At 38.7% G+C, this 22,341-nt stretch overlaps 1 long non-coding RNA gene across 2 annotated transcripts; it reads right to left on the reverse strand.

The window, feature by feature from the left end:
* Nucleotides 1-6,689: 6,689 nt before the first annotated feature.
* On the reverse strand, nt 6,690-18,870 carry LOC145011909 (uncharacterized). 2 transcript variants are annotated; one of them, XR_013664323.1, is made up of 6 exons: nt 18,386-18,870; nt 18,184-18,272; nt 15,523-16,129; nt 15,166-15,397; nt 14,396-14,490; nt 6,690-6,994 (listed from the first exon to the last, which is right to left on the reverse strand). It is a non-coding gene; the product is annotated as an uncharacterized LOC145011909 (long non-coding RNA). The 2 variants fall into 2 exon arrangements; XR_013664324.1 differs by lacking the exons at nt 6,690-6,994; nt 14,396-14,490 and adding an exon at nt 14,696-14,802.
* Nucleotides 18,871-22,341: the final 3,471 nt, after the last annotated feature.

Genomic DNA, 22,341 nt, shown 5'->3' on the forward strand with positions numbered 1-22,341 from the left:
AGCGTTAAACAATACTTATATAACTCATAATAATAGCCCAAGTACTTATTATAAGTTCCTAATAACGTTACTATAATTAAATAAAAGCTATATTAAAAATAGCGTAGGCGTAGCTCACTTACAACGGGTTTTATAGAAAAGCGGGCTTTGCTTGGATCAGTGTTCCCGAGCCGAAAAGCTCTTCTTATCGGAGCCATCGAGCACTTTGGGGCTTCCACCTCGTGATAGGGAGGTTCCCTAGACTTTTCGGGGGGTTTCAGGGCTAAAGAGAGGTTCTAGAGAGAGAGTAAAGAGAAGAAAGAATGGGAAAAGTGTGAAAAAATAAGGGTGGCAGAAGTTCTATTTATAGGGTGAAATATGGCTGAACTTGGTGCCACATGTCACCATCTGGTGGCAATACTTGGGGAGAAAACAATGGCCAAGATTGTGTCACATCACCCATTTTCGCACAACACACTTCTGACTTCTAAAATCCGTAATTCTAACATACGAGCTCCGTTTTGACGTTATTTATATACACGTATAGGTAAAAATAAGATCTACAACTTTCATTTTGACTCCGTCGACTAATTCTCGACCGATCTTAAATTTAACAGTGCGAGAAGATTATACTGTTAAATGTCCGTGTAAAATTCATAACTTCTACATACATACTCTATTTTCACCTGTCTTTTTACCGTTGAGTTCCTATTAATGAGATATTCAATTCTCATTTAGGTCGCGTAGGCCAAAAACCGCTCGATCTAAAATTCGAGTTTCGGCCTGTGCACTGGTAAACAAAATCTTAGAAAATTCATAACCTCTTCATACGAAGTCAAATTTGGGCGTTCTTTTTTTGTATGTTCTTGGTTTAACGTATACTAAAACTTTTGTTTATATTTCTAAGGATAAAAAATCCTCCAACGTAAATTCACTATTTACGTCTTCCGATGTCGTGCTGGTTTGGCCGTAAAACTTCGACGAACCATAACTTCTTCGTTATAACTCGGATTCGGCGTTCTTTATATGGACGGAACCCTTGAGCTATATTCTAAAAATTGGTTAAGATTATTTATTCTAAATATTCATTTGTCGAAAATTCGTTTTCGTCACTTATTTCCTCTAAATTGTCTAGCCCGGATATGCGGGCGTTATACCCGTGTCAAGCCAACTTCTTCCAGAATCTGGAGTGAACTGCACATCTCTGTCAGAAATCACCGACACTGGCACCCCATGCCGAGCCACTACGTCTCTGATATAGATGTCAGATAACTTTTCGGCCGAAATGCTCTCCTAAATCGGAATGAAATGGACGCTCTTGGTCAACCGATCCACGATTACCTAAATCGAATCCACACCGTGCGCGGTCCTGGGAAGCTTTGTGATGAAATCCATAATGATATCTTCCTATTTCCATAGTGGAATATCCAACGACTGGGTATTTCCGTGGGGCCTTTGGTGCTCGGCCTTGAGCTTCCTGCAGGTCAGACATCTCTCAACGAACCAAGCTACGTCACTTTTCATGCCGGGCCACCAATAATCAAGATGAAGATCCCTGTACATCTTCGTTGCCCCCGGATGGATAGAAAACCTAGATTTGTGCGCCTCCTCCATCAATACCTGTCACACACCTCCATGATATGGGACCCACACCCTACGATGTAAAGTCAACAATCCACGTCTATCATAATCAAAGGAGGAAACCTAACCTACAATATGCTCGCTCTTACGGTGTTCCTCCTTCATGGTCTCCTATTGGGCCTCTCGAATCCGCTCCAATAGGGGAGTCACCACGGTTATCCTCAAACAAATATCTCTGATTGGGCTGCCTTGCGACTAAGTGCATCGGCTACGACATTGGCCTTCCCATGATGGTAGAGGATCTCACAATTGTAATCCTTCACCACATCTAGCCATCGGCGCTGCCTCATATTCAGATTTGGCTGATCCATGAGGTACCTCAAACTCTTATGGTCCGTGTAAATAGTACATCGGAACCCATAGAGGTAATGTCGCCAAATCTTGAGGGCGAAAACAACTGCCCCCAACTCCAAGTCATGCCTCGGATGGTTCACCTCATGAGGCTTCAGCTGCCTCAACGCGTAGGCAATAACATGCCCCCTCTGCATCAATACCGCGCCCAAACCCGAGATGGACACACCACAATACACCAAAAAATCATCCACGCCCTCCGACAGAGCTAAGATTGGCGCCTTGCACAATCTCTGCCTCAGTGCCTCAAATGCGGCCTACTGCTCAGGCTCCCAGGGAAAGACCACAGATTTCCTTGTCAACCGGGTCATAGGCACGACTATCTTGGAGAAGTCCTGAATGAATCTCTGATAGTATCCTGCCAGTCCAAGGAAGCTCTGAATCTTAGATGGAGACCTTGGAACCTCCCATTTCATCATAGCTTCCACTTTGTCCGTGTCGACTGAAATCTCATTCTGGTTGACAATGTGCCCAAGAAACTGCACCTCGCGCAACCAGAACTCACACTTGGAGATCTTGGCATACAAGTTCTCCCTCCTAAGAGTATCCAATACCTCTTGCAAGTGCTCCTCATGTTGATCCCTATCTTGGAATAGAACAAGATGTCATCAATGAAAACTATCATAGACTGATCCAACATCAGTCTACACATGCGGTTCATGAGATCCATGAACGCGACAAGAGCATTAGTGAGCCCAAAAGGCATCACCACGAACTCATAGTAACCATATCACGTCCGAAAAACAATCTTCTGCACATCCTTTTCTCTTACCCTCATCTGATGATAACCCGAACGCAGATCGATCTTGGAGAACCAAGATACTCCCTGAAGCTGGTCAAAGAGGTCATCAATCTTCGGGAGTGGGTAACGGTTCTTCACTGTTACCTTATTCAGCTCCCGGTAATCTATATACATCCGATGCGACCCGTCATTATTTTTCACAAATAGTATTAGGGCTCCCCAGGGTGAACTGCTCGGTTTAATGAATACCTTGTTTAACAGCTCGTATAGCTGTGTAGACAACTCCTACATTTCAGGAGGAGCCAGCCGATACGGTGCCTTGGCTATCAGAGCCGCACCAGGGACTAGGTCGATCCTTAACTCTACCTGCCTCTCTGGAGGTATTCTATGCAGCTCCTATGGAAATACATCTGCGTACTCTCGTACCACCGGCACGCCAGTTACCATTTCCTCGCCCGTCTCCCGGGTATCCAAGACATTGGCGACATACCCTGCGCACCCCTGCTGGAGGTGGCGTCTAGCTTTCGCTGCTGAACATAAAGTTGGTCCACGTTGCGGCCTCTCACCCTAAATCACCAACTCTCCCCCACTTAGGGTCCTGACCCCAACCAACTGTTACACATAGTCGATCACCGCTCCATTGGGGCTCAACCAATCCATGCCTATAATAACATTGTTCCCCCGCAATGGTGTGAGTACCAAGTCTACCAAGTAGCGCTCCTCGAATATTCTCAAAACACAATCCATGAAAACCTCTGATGCTCGCACTGATTGGCCGTCTGTAATATCGACCTCTAGAGGGCAATCTAACATGCTCGAAGTAGGGATGTCAAAAAGTCCCATGGGACCCCGTTCCCATGGGGGCCCCATCCCGTTTGGGGGATTTTTTTTAAAAAAAAAATATGGGGCGGGGGTAGGCAATCCCGTCCCAAAATCCCCATGGGGACCCCGTTAATAAATTACACATATATTTACATATATTAATTATATAAATATAATAAACAATAACATGATTTTGAGCTTCCAAAATTCATCCAAAAACATGTTTTTAAGTTGTTAGCATAATTTTTTAAAATGCCATAACTTTTTTTATTTTTAACATATAAAATTCTGCTATAAATAATTATTTGTTATCTAAAAAATAGCTTCTTGTAGCCTAAATAACAACTTCTTTTAGCAAAAAAAAGTAGCCCAAAATCAATCAGGGGCGGGGGAACGGGGGCGGGGGCGGGGTAATAAAGGGGATTCGGGGGCGGGGGAACGGGGAAGTTTCAGGGGCGGGGGAGGGAGATGTACTCCCTGCCCCGTATGCCCCTGTTGACATCCCTAGCTCGAAGACTCTGGGAACCTCTTGCTAAGCGCAAGAGAGACAAATGATCGGGTAGCACCCAAACCAAACAACACCTGAATTGGGATACCGTTCACATGGAATGATCCTAACAAAACATATAGCATAATATATTAATATCACAAGAAACATATCATAAAAGTTAGAGAGAAGAAACCATACCCGTCACTACATCGAGTGTGGCGCGTGCCTTCTCGGCTGTCAACTGAAAAGCTCGGATCCTCACCACTGGAGTCTCTGACTTGACCTTCCAGCCATCCATAACCCGTGTAGTCGCTAGAATCGGCGCCACCACTGGGGCTGCTGCTACTGTCAATCTAGGGCAATTAACCTTCCCCCCCCCCCTTCTAATTGTAATGAAAGCAAGTCAGGTTTGATGTCTGAACAATGGGGGCAGGGGCAGTACAATCCCTGCCAAAGTGCCCCGTCTTGCCACACTTGTAGCAGCATGATGACCCCGCTCTACAAGCTCCCTCATACGGCCTTTCGCATTTCCTACAGCAGCTCTGGCCCGACTGGCCCTTCAGCTTCATGTCGGATCCCTTGGGTTTCTTCCCCGAAACCCCAATAACCTGCTCCATATCTGCCTTCCTCTTCCTGAGGTGCTCTAAGTCAATATCTCTCTCTCCCTGGCAATCATGGACTCCAGGGTCGAACAAGCTGAGTAGCTGACATGCTTCTGAATATCAGCCATCAACATATCATGATAACGGGTCTTCCACATCTCCTCATGACCTACATACTGAGGTACCAACAAGGCCCTCTCTCGGAACTTAGCGGTGATCTGCGCCACTGACTTCGTAGTTTGTCTTATATCAAGAAACTCCCTGGCTAGTTGATGAAGCTCCACAACTAGCACAAACTCGACCCTAAACTTGGTCACGAAATCCAACCAAGTCATAGCCTCAATGGCTGGGGCTCCCAACGAGTCACCAGCTTACTCCCACCAATCCCTAGCTCTGTATCTCAAACAACCCGCTGCAAAGCTGACCTTCGACCCCTCCAATCAGAAGCTCGTCACCTGCGTAGACTCGATGTCTGTGATCCATCTCCTGGCAGCAATGGGGTCCTTCACCCCGTGAAAGTCTGGTGCGCCACTCCCCCTGAAGTTCGTGAAGGACAATGTGTGCGTACCTGATTGGCTGGATGCTAAGTCACTCTTGAATGTTTGGAGGCGATCCTCCATCAGCTCAATAATCCCCTCCTTGATTTACCGGAAAATGATCGGGGTCGCCTCAAGGATACCTCTCGTGATCTTAGATGCGCTGAACTCGCGTAGCTCATCATCAACCTACTCGGATCCCGCACCCAAGCCTGATCCTGATCCTGACCCAGACCCTAAAACTCCTGCTCGATGTTGCGTAATTGTCATACTGAAATAAAACACATAAACGTCAGGGTCATACATACTCTCGAGAGGTCTCACACACTCTCCAAGTTTCCTGGTTCTATCTTAGCCCTTATTGACTCGAGTATGGATCCTCTGCTTCGAGTAGTACGGGCCCATACTAACTTCCACATCTATCCGTACTTTCATCAAGGATTGCCTCGACTTCACCAAGTCCCTTATACTAATCCCGCTTTCCAATATAATCTCATCCCAGGCTTGTCCTAGGGCACTCTCCGACCTACTCTCCACCATTAGCTGCACAAGGAGTCTCTACCATCTTTCTCTAACTAGCTTGCGAATACTATTACATATTCGTTTACTAGTAAGTTAAAGTTAGTTGGAACCCCTATAAGCACAAAGCAAGCAACATTCGTGCATCGAGTAACCATTACCAATCATAACCTAATCAGGCTACCATACGACTGACTAACCAGCCCTAGCATATAGCTCAATAAACTAATACAACATGCATGTAAGGTATCCTTCCTATATCCTTAGCCCTAGTCTAACATGTAGTTCTCATAATCACATAACATGCATACACGACATCCTCCCTAGATCCTTAGCCCTAGTTTAACATGCAGTTCTCATAATCACATCATATAACATAACATAACATGTATGGGTATCTTGGGGAAAAACTTACTTGAGCTCGACCGGTCGCACACATCACACACCTTGTTCTTTCTCAAAACTCTTATTTTTAAAATTTTAGAAAACTAATTTTCTTGTAAAAATCCTTCAAGCCCTCGATTTGAGTCCAAACACCCCAAAGGTGTGCCTGAATCCCTCAAACCAAGGCTCTGATACCAACTTGTAACATCCCAAAATCGAGACCTAAATTTTTTTGTTTAATTATGCTACTTATAAAAATGATTTACGGACACTACAAATAAAATAACGTTTAGTGGCACAGAAAAAATGCCACTAAAAATCCCCTTGGCAATCAGCAGCACAAAAAAAGTGCCACTATAAGAGTTGCCACTGAAGACCCTTAGTGACACTTTTCAACTGTGTCGCTGCAGCTCTTTTAGGTTTTAATGACACTTTTTTATGTCACTATAGCACATTCGGTTTTTTGGGGCACTATTGTTATGCCACTATATAATTTCTAAAATAAAAGCAATTTTTATGTTTTTAGCTAAACTTTTTTTTTTTTTACTCAAAGCATTTATATTTAAAAACTAGGTCTAATTTTCTTTTATATATAATTTAAATGGAATAAAAAATAAGTAAGATAAAATGCAAAACACAAAGCATTACTTAAATTAAAACTAAACTTGCCTTACAATAATACTCTCAATATTTAAAACAAAAATATCTTCCAAAAGGCTTAATTAGTCTACACATTTGTAGATTGTAACTGCTCAAAACATTAAACTAGTTGAGTCCTAAATTTGAGATGCAACATTATTGAAACGAAGAGCATAGCCTTTTACTTGCATTTGTTCAACACTTAACATTTTGAGTGGATGTTGCTTCAAAGTGATATCGATACTACTTGCCAAAAATCATATTAGAACCACCATCATTGACCACCAACCTAACATCAAAAATAAAAAAAATAAAACCAATTTTTAGTTATGTGAAATTATCTTAACAAAGATAATGTACAAAGTAACAAAGTAGAACTCTACAACTTTGTATTTATCTTGATATGATACAAGATGAAGTTTCATTCAAATAAGAATCCATATAATTATTTATCAAATTATAAAAATACTAGCAAAATAAATTTAAAAAATTTACTTACAATAATAATTAACAACCATCAAGAAAATTATAAAATCTTGTAACGCCCGTAGATCCGGGCTAGTCAATTAGAGACGTTAAGCGTCAAAAATAACTTTTTGATGGAAGATTATTTTGAAGGAATAATCTTAATTAAGTTATAGTATATGTTACAAGGTTTTCGTGCATATAAAGAACGTCGAAATCCGAGTTATAACGAAGAAGTTATGACCTGTCGAAGTTTCGCGACAGAACCGGCACGACACAGCGCGGTGTAAAAAGTGAATTTACGTTAGAGCGATATTCAGCCTTAGCAATATAAATGAAAGTCGTAGAATACGTTAAACCATGAGCGTGCATAAAAAGAACGCCCAAATCTGACTTCGTATGAGGAAGTTATGATTTTTCGAAGTTTCGACTTAGCGGTATGCAGCCCGAATGCTCGATTTGAGACCGAGCGGTTTTTAGCCGAAACAATCTAAATGATAATCGAAGCTCTCGTTAATTGTAGTAAAACGATAAAAAGATAGGCGAAAACGGACGTCGGATGAAGAAGTTATGAATTTATAACGGAATTTTCCTGTCCCGACCTACTAAAAATAAATAATAAAAATAAATTCGAAATTAGCCGACGGAGTCTAAACGAAAGTTGTAGATCGTGGTCTCACCTACGCGGGGATATAAAGAACGTCGAAAACGGAGTTCGTATGAGGAAGATATGAATTTTTGAAGTTTATTAAATATTTTCGATATTTAATTTAAATATATATTGGCTGATATTATCCATGGGGGGAGTCAGCGACCTTATCGTCGTTACGCCCAGCGTAATCTCAAGTTACGCCCAGCGTAATTGGACCTTCCAGCCCCTATAAAAGGGTGTCGAGGGCAGCCGAGTAGTTTGCTCATTTCTTCCGGTTTTCTCGCGTTTTTGCATCGTTTTTCGTGCAAGAAACATCCCGAAGCCCCGGTATCATTCCCGAGCCCCGAAGCAAGTCCCGAGGCCCCAAAGAACCCGAGAAGTATGATTCCCGAGCCGAATCTCTGCCCGCGAGGAGTCCGGTTTTTGTAAAGATCTTCCAGATCTGCCGAAGAATACTACTTCTACAAGTCGTAGTGTTGTCCGATCATCTTCTAATCAAGTGAGTGTGTGGTTACTTTCTTCTAACGCATAATTATTAAGTATTTAGTATAAAATACGTGTTATGTGTATATTTTGTTGTTATATTCTTGAATGTATATTCACTTTCTTCTATCTCATAGATCTGATTTATTCTCTATGAAATACGTGTTATGTGGGTATGCCTCATCTGTTATGTGGAATAGGTATTGAATGAGAATGTTATACAGGTTTTAAAATATGTATAAAAATATATATTTTTATCTACTAATATGTTGGGTAGAACATGGGTAGATAGTTGATGTGTGATAAACAGATGAAAGGCCCCGATGTTGTTGTTGTTGATCTAGTTATTCAACGAGTATGGATTAGACCAAGAGGTTAGTTTTAGATCCGGGAGTATGGATCAGGTAAAGAGATAAAACTTGTTATTAGTCCGGGAGTATGGATTAAGACTAAGTTAATTGTCCCTAGTCCGAGAGTATGGATTGGGTACAGTTATTGATCCGGGAGTATGGATTCAGATCAGGATTAGGGTATAGTTAATTGTCCTTATTCCGGGAGTATGGATTGGGTACAATTATTGATCCGGGAGTATGGATCAGATCAGGAGGTTAGTTTTAGATCCGTGAGTATGGATCAGGTAGTTTTAGATCCGTGAATATGGATCAGGTGAAAAAGGTTAGTTTTAGATCCGTGAGTAGGGATCAGGTAAAGAGGAAAATTTTAGATACGAGAGTTTAGATCGTGTCGTTGTGAGGATCGATGGGGTGGGATAAGAGTTGCCTTTATATGGTGAAATTATACAAGTTTGAATGTTCTATATTTATAAATATATGATATAACATTGTGGGATGAAAATCCTATATGCTCACCAGGCTCCCAAGCCTGACCCACTCAGTTTTCTTTGTATCACAGGTATTAATACGAAGACATATTTCACAGAGAGATTTAAAGGAGATATAAATCAATTGTGTAATTAAATGTAAGTTCTGTTTATGCTTATACGTCTGTATCGGAACATGACATCCCGAGGTGTTATTATTAAATGAAAATACATTCTCTTTGAGAAATGTTTTGATAAGTTATTATCTTATCTTGTTTTGGGAACAAATTTCGCAACCATTTTCCTTAAAAGATTACTCTGATTTTATAAAACAAAGCATAAACAAATCGGTCTTTTCTGGCCGTAAAAATAGGGATGTCACAGTTGGTATCAGAGCATTAGTTTAAGCGAACTAGGAATTTGTAGGAAATTTCTAGACTTAAACTTAGAATGCTAAGTAATGATTGTGAGGAGTGTGTCTAAAATATGTTAGGTAGTACACCTAAATTGACACAAGCACTAGTTTATTTTAGGAATAATGCCTAAAATGCTTTTATGTGCTAAATGTTTTGTGTGATAGCTATATTGATGCTATTATTTGTTCGGATCTATGGTCTGTTGCCGACCGGATCTGGAGACCTTACGTGTTTAGGATTCTAAGCGTACGACAACGATATTAGAACTAGCATGTAAACGTTTCGGATTAGTAAGGATGATTTAATTATCTATCGTGATTGAGGATCTGAATTCACCTTATTTGGTGTGTAGATCAAAAATGGTAAGAACCAGAAGTGGAGTTGGAAATGTGAACGAAGACAGGAATCAACCACCTGTGGTTGAGCAAGCACTTGTTGTAGCAGCAGCACCAGAGCCAATGACGATGGCTGGGGTGCAAGCGATGATACAGATGATGTTGGATCGCCAAATGGAGGAGACAAGGCGATTACTCCAACAGAATCGTGAGGAAGTGTCACTTCAAGTGGAAGAACCTGAAGTGAATGGAGGGCATTCGGAGGGAGGTAACTACAGTGGGACGATTGGACGAGCAGAACCCCCAGTGGTAGAAAGGAATGACCCGAAAAGGGAAATAAACAGGGATGGGCGTATGTATAAGAATTTCTTGTGCGCCAAACCCCCAAGTCTTTCTGGGAGCCCAAAGCCTGTAGAGATTATGGACTGGATCTTCAAAATGGAGATGGTGTTTGAAAGTTGCGACTGTAGCAACAAACAGAAGACTATCTTTGCAGTTAGACAACTGAAGACTGGAGTCTTGAGCTGGTGGAAGCTACTGGCAGATACGATGCCCCAAGGGGAAGCACTAAGGATGTCTTGGGAATCATTCCTTGAGCAGTTAAAGATGTAGTACTGCTCAGAGATAGATTTGATTGATCTGAACAATGAATTCCAGAACCTGAAGAAAGGTAAATTGAGCATTGATGATTATGCTATGGCATTTACCGAAAAGTTGAAGTTATTTCCATACTTAGTGCCAACTGAACTCTCAAAAATCGAGAGGTTCGCAAATGGACTGCCTGTCGACTTTGGTCCAACGGTCAAGATGGCAACTACTTTGAAGACAGCAATCCGAGTAGCTAGAAATGTGGAGACCCAGTTAAAGGAAAGGGGTCTGGAGAGAATCGAGGTGGGCAAGAAAAGAAAGATCGAAGGATCTTCAAAGTCCGATGAGAAGAGAAAATTTTCGAAGTCTGATTCGAAGAAGCTCGAAGAAGGAGCACAATGGTGTGACAAGTGCAAAAGGAAGCACATTGGGGAATGCTCTAAGGAAATGACCTGATTCAAATGCGGGAAGACTGGTCATTACGCCAGCAAATGCCCAAACAAAAGAGAAGCCTGCTTTAAGTGTGGTGAAGAAGGACACTTCAAGCAAAACTGCCCAAGAAGAGAAGAGGCTATAAAGCCAAATGCACCACCAAAGCCAAGAGCATTCCACATGATCCTCGATGAAGCAGAAAACAATGCGAGGATTCAAGGATGAAGACTTCATGTCAATATATAAAGTCTGTATCAGGAAGTGTAGCCTACTAGAGGCGTAGTATAGGGTGAACTTGAACTTTTGTGTAATCGTTTCAAGGAATTAATATAAACCCTAGTTTTGCTAACTGATGTGTTGAATGATTGTCTGATTTTCTTGTATGGTGACTTGGTCGACTAAGGGACAATACCTGGGACGAGTATGAGTAGGTGTGAAAGGTCATAGATGCATATACTACCGGAAGCACAGGACTCGCACTTGGATCAGGGAAAGTCACAAGGTTACCAAGAAGCTAGTGATTGATTCCATTTTATTCTGGTATGTCATTACCATTGTTTCGGTAATGACTAGTAATATGGTTCTTGTTCCGACCCTAGTGGTCATATTTAAATTTGAGTTCGACTACGAGGAGTATGTTATGTGGTCTAGAGGACCAAGTTAGATGTAACATCTGACTTAAGTCAGAAGGTTGAAGTTAATGCGATTGATAGTGTCGCACTCGTTGTTAAAAGAAGTTTGCAGGTAGAAATGATACATGCTGAAATGTGATTATGTCACATTAGAATATGAAGAAAGGTATATTCCATCCTGGAATTTAACTTCTTTAAAGACCGAGTTTAAGCGTCGTAACGTGCGATGAGAGGTCAATAGAGCACGACCTATCGATTTGTTACAATAGATAAATGAAACTAATTATCTTGAGAAGAAGAAGGATTCCATAATAAGGACTTATCTGGTAACTTGAAGGTTACGATTGAAAGTACAACATAGTACGATAAGCAGATGCAAGATTGGGCATCTTCTGCGATCAAGAAAGCCATAGAGTTAAATACTCTTTCGAGGAAACATATAAGTTACGGTTATTACCTAGGATGAATAAATAACGTGTGGAATCATTATGCAAATCCTATTTCGTTGATGATTCCGGGACGTAATCATCCTAAGGGGGAGATAATTGTAACGCCCGTAGATCCGGGCTAGTCAATTAGAGACGTTAAGCATCAAAAATGACCTTTTGATGGAAGATTATTTTGAAGGAATAATCTTAATTAAGTTATAGTATATGTTACAAGGTTTCCGTGCATATAAAGAACGCCGAAATCCGAGTTATAACGAAGAAGTTATGACCTGTCGAAGTTTTGCGACAGAACCGGCACGACACAGCGCGGCGTAAAAAGTGAATTTACGTTAGAGCGATATTCAGCCTTAGCAATATAAATGAAATTCGTAAAATACGTTAAACCATGAGCGTGCATAAAAAGAACGCCCAAATCTGACTTCGTATGAGGAAGTTATGATTTTTCGAAGTTTCGACTTAGCGGTATGCAGCCCGAATGCTCGATTTGAGACCGAGCGGTTTTTAGCCGAAACAATCTAAATGAGAATCGAAGGTCTCGTTAATTGTAGTAAAACGATAAAAAGATAGGCGAAAACGGACGTCGGATGAAGAAGTTATGAATTTATAACGGAATTTTCTTGTCCCGGCCTACTAAAAATAAATAATAAAAATAAATTCGAAATTAGCCGACGGAGTCTAAACGAAAGTTGTAGATCGTGGTCTCACCTACGCGGGATATAAAGAACGTCGAAAACGGAGTTCGTATGAGGAAGATATGAATTTTTGAAGTTTATTAAATATTTTCGATATTTAATTTAAATATATATTGGCCGATATTATCCATGGGGGGAGTCAGCGACCTTATCGTCGTTACGCCCAGCGTAATCTCAAGTTACGCCCAGCGTAATTGGACCTTCCAGCCCCTATAAAAGGGTGTCGAGGGCAGCCGAGTAGTTTGCTCATTTCTTCCGGTTTTCTCGCGTTTTTGCATCGTTTTTCGTGCAAGAAACATCCCGAAGCCCCGGTATCATTCCCGAGCCCCGAAGCAAGTCTCGAGGCCCCGAAGATCCCGAGAAGTATGATTCCCGAGCCGAATCTCTGCCCGCGAGGAGTCCGGTTTTTGTAAAGATCTTCCAGATCTGCCGAAGAATACTACTTCTACAAGTCGTAGTGTTGTCCGATCATCTTCTAATCAAGTGAGTGTGTGGTTACTTTCTTCTAACGCATAATTATTAAGTATTTAGTATAAAATACGTGTTATGTGTATATTTTGTTGTTATATTCGTGAATGTATATTCACTTTCTTCTATCTCATAGATCTGATTTATTCTCTATGAAATACGTGTTATGTGGGTATGCCTCATCTGTTATGTGGAATAGGTATTGAATGAGAATGTTATACAGGTTTTAAACTATGTATAAAAATATATATTTTTATCTACTAATATGTTGGGTAGAACATGAGTAGATAGTTGATGTGTGATAAACAGATGAAAGGCCCCGATGTTGTTGTTGTTGATCTAGTTATTCAGCGAGTATGGATTAGACCAAGAGGTTAGTTTTAGATCCGGGAGTATGGATCAGGTAAAGAGATAAAACTTGTTATTAGTCCGGGAGTATGGATTAAGACTAAGTTAATTGTCCCTAGTCCGAGAGTATGGATTGGGTACAATTATTGATCCGGGAGTATGGATCAGATCAGGATTAGGGTATAGTTAATTGTCCTTATTCCGGGAGTATGGATTGGGTACAATTATTGATCCGGGAGTATGGATCAGATCAGGAGGTTAGTTTTAGATCCGTGAGTATGGATCAGGTAGTTTTAGATCCGTGAATATGGATCAGGTGAAAAGGATTAGTTTTAGATCCGTGAGTAGGGATCAGGTAAAGAGGAAAATTTTAGATACGAGAGTTTAGATCGTGTCGTTGTGAGGATCGATGGGGGTGGGATAAGAGTTGCCTTTATATGGTGAAATTATACAAGTTTGAATGTTCTATATTTATAAATATATGATATAACATTGTGGGATGAAAACCCTATATGCTCACCAGGCTCCCAAGCCTGACCCACTCAGTTTTCTTTGTATCACAGGTATTAATACGAAGACATATTTCACATAGAGATTTAAAGGAGATATAAATCAATTGTGTAATTAAATGTAAGTTCTGTTTATGCTTATATGTCTGTATCGGAACATGACATCCCGATGTTTTATTATTAAATGAAAATACATTCTCTTTGAGAAATGTTTTGATAAGTTATTATCTTATCTTGTTTTGGGAACAATTTCCGCAACCATTTTCTTTAAAAGATTACTCTGATTTTATAAAACAAAGCATAAACAAATCGGTCCTGGCCGTAAAAATGGGGATGTCACAAATCTCACTATGAAGAATGGTGAAGTCTAGTAATGACAGGAAATTCAAGCAAATTCATACCGGTTTCATTGCCAAACAAGTTAGATGAACTTTTCTTTGCCAAGTTTGAATTATCATATCTTGTGCCTACTACCTCCCAAGCTCTTGAAATAAGTCTGCACAGTTCCAACCAAAAGAAAAGAGGACAAATTAATACATGAAATCTGAACCTCCATTTTAATCTTTGACTTCACATATACATGTTCATGTTCAACACACACGAAGTTGTATTACAAGACATAATCATCTAAATAAATAGGTAAGCATTGTTGAAAACATATCTCACTAATAGGGAAACATACAATTTTCAAAGAGAGATACATGGGATTAAGCAATGCCAGCAAACAATGTCTCCTTTCCTCTGGGATATAATCAATCTTTTTCTTGGTCATCACATACATATCAAGGTTTTGATTTCCAGGCTATGACTGTAATAACATAAACAAGCCAACACTCCAATCACATAAACTTCAATTAAAACCAAAATGCATAAGCCTTTCATGTAAGTGGAATTTCATAGGTACAATTTTTTCAAGAATTTTTGAAGATTTCCTCATGCTAGGAACTGTAATCTCACGATATATAGATTGGAACCATATCAATACTAGTTAAAATATTAACTGAATGAGGTCCAACCCCTAATCCATATCTTGATTTTGATGCCCTATGTGTAGGCAAATGATCGAACATGTAGAATACAATCTTGTTAAACATAATTTGATGTGGTAAGTAAAAACATAGAAATACAAAATTCTATCAAACAATGTCTAAAGTGAAGCATGGAGTAATACCAGAGATAAGTAGCGGGGTTGTAAGAAGATGGATATAAAGGAATAAGTTGCTTGGGTGGATCGAGAAACGACACCATGTCTCGCTCGTCGTAGTAAGCTATTTCCCCACTAGGTAGTACTCGGTAAGGTTTATCATCCCAGGGAGATACATGCATTGAAGAAGACTCCTCCGTGCTAGCCCTCCTCTTCCTCTCAGTGCTACCACTTATCGACAAGTGTTTCACTCCTCTCCCTACATCAAATTAACCGCACCAACTTTAACATCAAACTCAAGGTCAGATGCCAAACCTTATCATAATCATCAAACTTTATTATGATAGTTTACCATTATTTCTTAGATAAAAATTAATTTTATACCTGAGTCATAGATTCCTGGGTAGATAACGATGACAAGAAGTGGAATCAGACAGCGGTGGCGAGTTGTGGAGGTTGAGCAGTGGCGATTTAAAGGATATCATCGGGCTCAATAGCGACGAAGATTCGGGATTTAGGGCATGGGTGGGAAACTGTGACTTGAGTGCGTGAGAGGTAATTAGAAGGGTAAGTTTGAAATTGAAAAGCTTAAAGTCTCGTAATCTGTTAACTTCATAAAAATCTCAAATACAGGGGGAAATTTTCAATATGAGGGAAACAAAGTGTGGCGGGTCTTACTAATTTTTGGTAAAAACGTTTCCCGCTAGCAACAAATTATAATAACATCCATTTTGTGCCACTAAAAGAATACTATAGTGGCACAAAAGAAATATGTCTCTAAAAATTTATGCCACTAAATGTCATTTACTTTGTAGTGGGAAAACATCGGTGTTATCATTTCAAAACATCAAGTCACAAATCACAAGTCTCAAAAACCATAACATAAATTAGAAAAATGTCATAGTACAATCCCAGTGTTCTCAAAGCGGAAAATCATGTGTGTGCCATACTTGCTACCCTACCGACTCCTTTCCCTTAGTTGAAGAGGTACCTGAAACCAAAATAAAAGTTTTAAGCACGAAGATTAGTGAGTTACCCTATCATACTACATACCATACAAAATACATATTGCCAGACAATTATGGGGTGCCCAACCTACCCGTGTCAAGCCATTACTGGGTGCTGACCTACCCATGTCAAGCCATTATGGTGTGTTGACTTACTCGTGTCAGGCTATTCTGGGGTGCTTGCCTACCCACCGGTCTATCTCACCCGGTCACGGGGCTATTTGTCACACCCCGATCGAGGGCGGAAATCGTCGGGGTTGCGACGTTATACAATTGGATCACAGTCAACCACATATATCGAATACATAATATATTTGAATCAATAATTTACAAACCTTTAAGTTTCAGAATTGAAATTACATCTTCATATTAAACACACAACGGTAAACAAGTTAAGTCTATTCCCAAAAGAAAGGAACTATAATTTTCTTAGAACCGATGTCCTACCTCCGACTTCTTAGTTACCTAAGAATACACATTTTTAAAATACGTCAACAAAAATTGTTGGTGAGTTCAACAGGTTTTGACTTCGTGAGCTTTATAAAAAGAAATCTTTATAAAACGTGGAATGTTTAACAAAATAAGTTGTGCAAAACATGGTCAACAATGTTACCGATAAGCTTGTGTGAGACCTGATACTTGAAATCCGATACGAGTATCCATGTAAAAATATTTATGATAAAAGTAAATATTAACATATTTTTGTGGAGCAAAATATTAAGTATTTATATAAATAAATACTACCAATCCGTTTAACAATCTACAAACATTATGTATACTACATACTCTCTTTGTAAAACGTGAAATGTTTAACAAAATATGTTGGACAAAACATGATCAACAATGTTACTGAGACCGGATACTTGAAATCTTACAAGTATTCATGTTAAAATACTTATGATAAAAGTAAATATTAACATATTTTTGTGAAGCAAAATATTTAGTGTTTGTATAAGTAGACACTAACAATATATTTAGCAATCTACAAACAATATTTATACTACATACAAACTCATCATAGTTTGTATTAGTATATTTGTATCCCTGATGTTGTTATAATTCTCAATTGTTTGAGTTTGAAGACTTTTTGTTGTAATGCTTAATAATATAAAGCTACCAAAGTTCTATCGGGACAACGGTCGTATGTGTCCCTTATACGATCGGGACAACGGTCGTATGTGTCCCAATACGAGTTTAAACAGTACGTCGACTGTAAGTGACCATAACAATTATTTAGACAGTACTCCGACTGTAAGTGACCATATATATGTTTAGACAGTACTCCGACTGTAAGTGAATAACAAAGTTTATACAACACCCCGACTGTGAGTGACCAAAATCGACATAGTCCAAATCATCACATCTTATGAGATTTTCAACATGATCATATTAGAAATACTTGTTATAATTTACACTTTTGTAACTATTAAAGTATGTGTGAACTAAACAATATCATAATCGGTGTACTTCTTATTTATCACAACACTTTCTATATATATTTGAAAGTCCAAACAACAAGATAAATCAAAAAGGGCAATTCTGTCCATGTTTTTAGAAAAATCATATAAAAATTATCATAAGTCGAAATCTGGATCCGTAAACTCTCAAAGTTTAGAAAATGAGTCTAATTTGTCCATAATTTTTATCCTAAGCTTAAGTGGTTCCTAACCTGAGTGAAAATACTCATTTTTACAGACAGGTCCGAAAATGTTCTGAAATGATAAACAGTTTTGTAAAAATCATTATAAATTGTAGAAAAATCGTATGAACATGTGAGAGTAGTCCTTAGAAAGGTATTAACATGAACTACTTCCATATTGTACAGTTTTGAAATCCATTGAGTTTAAGGAGGGAAAAACAGTCTGTGAACAGACCATAACTTTACTGTGAAAAGCTGAAATTTGAGCTTAAGTATGTTTAGTGACATAACTTGTATTTTTAGTTAGTAAAGCCTTTAAATATTTCAACTATAACTTGTTTAGTGTTTATTCTCCCCCAAAACTTGTAAAACATAAAAGAGGGGCCGTAGAAAACTCACTTTTGTCGCGTAGAGTTATTTGGGTTGAGAATGGTTTGTGCGGTTTCTGGTTCCACTCAAGCTTGTGATTCGAGTATTCTTTTGGATGTCTTAACACATAAAGACATATATTTACATGTGTGTTAGACTTTTATCATGTATTAAATCATTTTAAATCAGTGGGTTTGATGATAAAAAGAAAAAGTAGAAATCATGAATATACCTAGCCTCAACTTGGATTAAAAGTATGTTGCCAAAAGGTGGTGGAATAACACAAGCTTTTTGAGAGGTAAAGGGTAACTTTCTCAGGGGTTTTAAGTGTTTGAAAGTAGCTACATATGCTCTACTTTGAATCTCAAAAATGGGCAGAAAAATGGAAGACTTTTGGGTGTTAGTTTGATGCTCGAAAACAACTACTGTTTTGGCTATGTTGCTGTCACGAAAATTTCACAGCAAAAGGGTAAGATAAGAATAGTTTAGCCACTGATTTGAGTCCCTAATTTAGAGTAGCAAAACAACTAACTCCCAGAGGTATTTGTTGGTGAAAATATCAAGGAAAAGGAAGGTGTAGATGGGTGAAATGGTGGCTGAAACACCAAGGGACAGCAGCCCCTTTAAGGTTCACGGTTTTGTGGAGTTGGAAGGAAATTTGTGTGGTTGAAAATGGGATGAACTTTGGAGCTTTTCCCTGGATTATTTGCTGGAGAATGGAAGGTGAAATGAGGAGATATTTCCAGATTATGAATGAGGAGAGAGGATAAGAAGAGAAGAAGATAAGATGGAATCAATTAGGCTAGATTGTGATGGAATGGGTAAATGATGAGATTTGATCTCCTAGCCCACTTGGTCTCCTAGTTGGTTAAAGATAGAATTAGTTAACCAACTAACTCTTAGTTACTTAGTTATTTAGAGGTTCTAGTCATGGAGATGGAAGATGTTAATCTCGAAAATTAGAAGAGGGATTAAGAAGTATTCTTAGTAAAATCTCTTAAGTGATTAAGCACTTATTAGTTAAGTTGGCACTTATGTAAACCATTTCTCTTATCTTAATTGATTTAGTCATCATATTCCTTTATATAAAATCACTGTAAGTCATAACCCATAACTACTCATTTACTAGATAATAATACATATGTACAAATACATACATGTATACTTAGTATAAAATAACAATGTAGTTTTTGTGTATTTGAACTTAAATGTTTATGTTTTATTATTTTTATTCAAAAACACTTAAATACATTCTAATTATACCTTATAATAATTCATTTTATATTTTTATTTATTTAAATATAAAATTTATTGACCAATGTATAATTTCGCGACATTTAACCGGTTAACGGTATCGTTAAACACGTTTTGTCACTTCGGTTCGTATATTTGTCAAATTTAGATCCTTCACAACTACTAAGCACAAGTTTTACACAAAATTTAACTTACTCATCAACTAGAGACATGTTGATACAAAAATTAAGTTTGTTGTATTCAAATGACGTTATATGCTAATTTTCACAAACCAGTGATGGTTCGTAGTCATACATCGTAACGAAATTTATCATGAGTTACTTGTTTTATATTTCACAAGAACTTATCAAATTTAAAATATGTTAAATTCCTTCAACCAATTTTGGTAAAATATATATATTGCATAATAATCAAAACATCACATTGTACGATCGTTCATATTTTTACCAATTGTTACATTCTACCCACGTTAAAAGAATTTCGCCTCGAAATTCAACTTGTAGATAGGATATCACTAAACAATTGGGGGTATTTATTTTTCATTTGATCCTCACGTTCTCATGTGAATTCTGGTTGTTGCTGAGAGTTCTAACGAACTTTCACGATAGCAATACGACTTTGTTTTAAATGCTTCACTTCTCGATCCATAATTTCCATAGGTTCTTTTACGAAGTGGAGTTTTGGGTTTAGTTGTATCTCATCGAGAGGTATTATGTTGGTGTTGTCGGACAGACACTTTGTTAGGTCGGATACATGGAATATGTCGTATACTTTGCGTAGTTCTTGAGGTAGCTTTAGTCGATACACAACAGGACCAATTCTGTTAAGAATTTCGAAAGGTCCATTGTATCTTGGGTTAAGCTTTCCACTTTTGCGAAAACGAATCATACCCTTCTAGGGTGAGACTTTTAGCATCACTCTATCTCCAACTTGGAATTCTAGTGGTTTACGCCTTATATCAGCATAACTTTTTTTTTTGTTGGTCACACGTTGCCTTAAGTCGATCCTTAATTCGAATGATCTTCTCGGTCGTTTCATGGATTATCTCTGGCCCAATATGCAACATGTCATTTGTGTCTGCTCAGGCCAACTGGGTATCTCCGACCTCTGCCCAACATATAGGCGATCACCATTTGCGTCCATATAAAGCTTCAAATTGTGCTGCTTTGGGGCTGGTGTGATAACTATTACTTTAGGGAAACTCAATCAACAGAAAATGAGTATCTGATGAATTTCCAAAGTCGATTACACAAGACCATAGCATCTCTTCTAGGGCCTGAATGGTTCGTTCACTTTAACCATCTTTCTGTGGGTGGTAATTTGTGCTCATATCCAAGCAGGTTCCCAAGGATTTTTGAAGTGGGTGCCAGAACTTTGACGTGAACCTACTATCCCTATCCGAGATAATAAAAGTTGGCACTCCATGAAGTTTGACAATTTCCCTTAGCTACATTCTTGTCAGCTTTTCTATTTTTCCGGTTTCCTTGATTGGTATGAAATGGGAAAACTTAGTTACTCTATTAACCATTACCCAGATAGTTTCATAACAACTAGGATTCCTGGGCTGCTTTGTGATAAAGTCCATTGCAATTTGCTCCCATTTCCACTTGGGACTCTCAGGCTTTTGCAGTAATCCCGATGGCTTTTGATGCTCTGCATTGACTTTAGAGCAAGTCAAGCATTTGCCCACATAAGTGGCAATCTCATCCTTCATATTAGGCCACCAATATAACTTCTTCAGATCTATATACATCTTGTCAGAGCCAGGATGTATAGAATACCTTGATCTGTGAGCTTCATCCATAACCAAGCTTCTAATGTTACCAAACTTTGGTGTCCAAATTCTGTTCATGAAATAACGAGTTCCATCATCTTTATGCTCGAAACATTTATCGATTCCTCGTAAAGCTTCTTCCTCAACATTTTCCTCTTTCAGAGCATTTAGTTGAGCTTCATGAATCTAGGTATTAAGGTTGGAATGGATGGTCATACTTAGTGCCTTTACTCGTTGAGGTTTAAATAACTAGTAATGTATTTTCCTGGTACATGATCCCTGCCTGGTCCTTCTATAATTGCCTTGTGCATACACATCATATAAAATGAAGATCAAATAGACGGTCGAATATGTGATTCTACCTTAAGCCCATAACCAAACAAGGAACATGAAGTAAAGAGGACTCACAAATTCTAAGTCTATAGAATCTTAATTATATACAGCCTTAACGTATACACCTAGCAAGCCTAAATTACCAACAAGGGTACTTAGTTTCTATATGAATGACGTGACTATTCTGGGTGAGAAGATAATTGGTGATCCCTACCTGGTCCTTTTACAATCGCCATGTGCATACACATCATATATAATCAACATCGAATAGACGGTCAAATAAGTGATTCTACCTTAAGCCCACAACCAAACAAGGAACAGGAAGTAAAGCGGAGTCACAAATCCTAAGTCTATAGAATCTTAATTATATACAACCTTAACGTATACACCTAGCAAGTATAAATTACCAACAAGGGTACTTAGTTTCTATATGAATGACGTGACTATTCTGGGTGAGAAGATAATTGGTGATCCCTACCTGGTCCTTTTACAATCGCCATGTGCATACACATCATATATAATCAACATCGAATAGACGGTCAAATAAGTGATTCTACCTTAAGCCCACAACCAAACAAGGAACAGGAAGTAAAGCGGAGTCACAAATCCTTAGTCTATAGAATCTTAATTATATACAACCTTAACGTATACACCTAGCAAGTATAAATTACCAACAAGGGTACTTAGTTTCTATATGAATGACGTGACTATTCAGGGTGAGAAGATTATTGGTGATCCCTATCTGGTCCTTCTACAATCACCTTGTGCATACACATCATATATAATCAACATTAAATAGACGGTCGGATAAGTGATTCTACCTTAAG

This window comes from Lactuca saligna, chromosome 8 (assembly GCF_052625555.1).
Source record: "Lactuca saligna cultivar CGN05327 chromosome 8, ASM5262555v1, whole genome shotgun sequence".
NCBI lineage: Eukaryota > Viridiplantae > Streptophyta > Magnoliopsida > Asterales > Asteraceae > Lactuca > Lactuca saligna.